Here is a 3730-nt window from a genome sequence, read left to right as displayed (position 1 = left end):
TTAGTAAAGGTAAAGGTAAAGGTACCCCTGCCCGTACGGGCCAGTCTTGACAGACTCTGGGGTTGTGCGCCCATCTCACTCAAGAGGCCAGGGGCCAGCGCTGTCCGGAGACACTTCCGGGTCACGTGGCCAGCGTGACAAGCTGCATCTGGCGAGCCAGAGCCGCACACGGAAACGCCGTTTACCTTCCCGCTGGTAAGCGGTCCCTATTTATCTACTTGCACCCGGAGGTGCTTTCGAACTGCTAGGTTGGCAGGCGCTGGGACCGAGCAGCGGGAGCGCACCCCGCCGCAGGGATTCGAACCGCCGACCTTTCGATCGTCAAGTCCTAGGCGCTGAGGCTTTAACCCACAGCGCCACCTGCGTCCCTTAGTGGTGTCCTTCATTTTTGCATGACCGCAAAAACAGAAGACGGGCATTATCACTACCGCACTACCGCTTTCTATTTTTTCATGTTAGCATTTTTAGCTGTTCTCCCCTCAAAAGCTCAACAACGTAGACTTGCGCACCCATAAAAAAAAGCTCAGCAACTTTGACCTGGGGGGCGCTGAGTGGATCTTTGCACCCTGGGGCACCGCATATACTAAAGATGGCCCTGACAATGACAATGATTCCTCATTCTGCTCCTTAGTCTCAGGGTTGCCTTTGCAGAACTCAGCAGGGATGAGGGGGCTCAATGGAGAACCTTTTGGCTCTTGCCTGTCTTGGGCTCTGCCTTTGCCTGCGACTGACCTCTCTGCCTTTCGGCCCCGCCGGTCCCAAGTCCCTGCCACACTTTTCCAGGATACACTGCACCTGGTGGGGGGGATTCCCCTTCCACACAGGGGTCATGAAAGCTGCCAACTTCTGAAAGCATAGCAAAGGCTCTAGAAAAAATGGAAAACTTTGGAAGGGTATCAGGTTTTGCTTTGAATAAAGAAAAAACGAAACTAATGGTAAAAAAACATGGGGGATCAAGAGAAAAAGGAACTGGTAGAAAAATTTGGATTACAAATTGTAAAAAAAAAGTGAAATATTTAGGTATTCAAATAACAATGAAAAATATAAATTTGTTTGAAGATAATTATAAAAAAAATTGGGAAGAAACAAAAAGAGAAATGGAAACTTGGACAAGATTGAAATTAACACTCTGGGGTAGAATTTCAGCTATTAAAATGAATATCTTACCAAAACTTCTGTTCCCTTTTCAAATGATTCCCATAATAGGTAAAGATGATTGTTTTAAAAAAATGGAAAACGGACCTAACAAAGTTTATATGGCAAGGCAAAAAGCCACGGATCAAATATAAATTATTATCCGACATAAAAGAGGGGGGAGGTTTTGGACTCCCAGACCTGAGACTATATTACGATGCAGCATGCTTTACTTGGATCAAGGATTGGATCAAATTGGATAACAGTGACATTTTGGATTTGGAGGGATGGAACAACAGATATGGTTGGCATGCCTATCTAATTTATAACAAAGTGGCAGTCCATAAAGAATTTCTAAGCCACGTAATTAGAAATGCACTATACAAGGTCTGGGTGAGACATAGAAGGTTGTTGGAACCAAAAACCCCATGGTGGGTCTCACCGCTAGAAGTAATATCGGTTAAAAAGAAAAATACTATAGGAAGAATGGCAACTTACCAGAAGCTCCTAAAGGAAGAACAGGGCCAATTAAAAATAAGACCATACGGGCCGAAATATTGGGAGATACTAGAACAAGACCGAGACACATTGAAACTGCAGAGTTTTGAGAAACTAAAAGATAAAGTGCGAGATTGGTTACACTATTTTCAAATTAGGGAGGCCTTTAACGTGGATAAAAAAATAGGCTTCCAGGTGGAAAAATCGAAATTAGAAACAGAATTGTTAGAACCTAAAACTAAGATACTCTCAAGAATGTACAACTTGCTGTTGAAAATGGAATACTCAGGATGAAACAGTTAAATCAGCTATGATTAAATGGGCACAGGACATTGGTTATAACATTATGTTTGCAGACTGGGAAAAGTTGTGGACCACCGACATGAAGTTTACGGCATGTAATGCCTTAAGAGAAAATATTATGAAAATGATCTATAGGTGGTACATGACCCCAGTCAAGCTTGCAAAAATTTATCACCTGCCTGATAACAAGTGTTGGAAATGTAAGGAAACTGAAGGAACATTCTTTCACCTTTGGTGGACATGCCCAAAGGTTAAGGCTTTCTGGGAAATGATTTATAATGAACTAAAAAAGGTATTTAAATATACCTTTCCTAAGAAACCAGAGGCCTTCCTTCTGGGCATTGTCGGCCAAATGGTGCCAAAGAAAGATAGAACACTTTTTATGTATGTAACAACCGCAGCAAGAATACTCATCGCAAAGTATTGGAAGACACAAGATTTGCCCACCCTGGAAGAATGGCAGGTGCAAGTAATAGACTATATGGAATTGGCAGAAATGACTGGCAGAATCCGAGACCTGGGAGAAGAGTCGGTGGAAGAGGATTGGAAGAAGTTTAAAGAATATCTCCAAAAACATTGTAAAATGTTTGAATGTTAAAATGATGTTGGATATAAAGATAATATGGCATCAGTGACATAGTAAAAATAAATATGTAAAAATGTTTTAAGGAAAAAAAAGGGTAAGACCAGAGTAAAATTATGTCAAAACTAAACAAAGGATATAAGGGATTAAGTTATAAAGAATTTCCAAGATTGTATTAAAGAGAAAGAGGAAATAGAAGACATAATAGGTTGGAATGTATAATATTGATTAAGATTTGAAAAAGGGTAAGGAGCTGCTAAATCTGATTGAGTAAAGGGGAACGCAGGAAAGGGAGATGTGAGGAAGTCAAGAAAGCGGGTTAGAAGGATAAGAATCAAAAAACTAATTTTTCTTTAATTTTTGTTTTATTCTTTATTTTTTCTGTTATATGTTTTTATACGGTGTTTTTTATGTTGCTTTCATTGTATTTCTCTGTTGTTTTCTGATGTTTTGTTAAGACTGTAATATTTGTTTCATTATATAAAACCAAAATAAATATTTAAATAAATAAATAAATAAGACCATACGATGACGTGACCCAATACTGTACCACATGGTTACAATATCACCAAATTGCACAAATATTCAACCAGGATAAAGTAATAGGATTTGAAAAAGAAGAATCAAAATTACAAAAAGTATAATTACAAAACTCAAAAATATATATATCCAAAATGTATAATTTATTATTAGAATGGGAATTAAAGGATGAAGAAGTAAAAGAAGTTATGATTAAACGGGCATGTGATATAGGATATGTAATTCGGCTGGACCAATGGGAGAAATTATGGAAATAAGACATTAAATTCACGGCATGTTATACAATAAGAGAAAATTTTATGAAAATGGTGTACCAATGGTACTTAACTCCGGTAAAATTGGCTAAAATTTACAAATTAAAATCTAATACCTGTTGGAGATGTAAAAAAGAAATAGGAACAATGTTTCACATGTGGTGGGAATGCCGACCTATTAAACAATTCTGGAATGAAATCTATGAAGAACTCAAAAAGATGTTTAAAATATCTTTTAGTAAAAAAAATGGAGGCATTCCTTTTAGGTTTAATTACAAATGATATCCCTGAAAATCAAAGGAAAGTATTCCTTTATGCAACAACAGCTGCCAGGATGCTTATAGCTAAAAACTGGAAAGGCAGAAAAATTCCATCAGTGAAAGATTGGCAAATTAAATTTTGTGAATACATAAATCTG

Source organism: Podarcis gaigeae (assembly GCF_964106915.1).
Source record: "Podarcis gaigeae genome assembly, chromosome: 2".
Classification (NCBI taxonomy): Eukaryota; Metazoa; Chordata; class Lepidosauria; order Squamata; family Lacertidae; genus Podarcis; species Podarcis gaigeae.
This window is presented reverse-complemented; position numbering follows the sequence as displayed.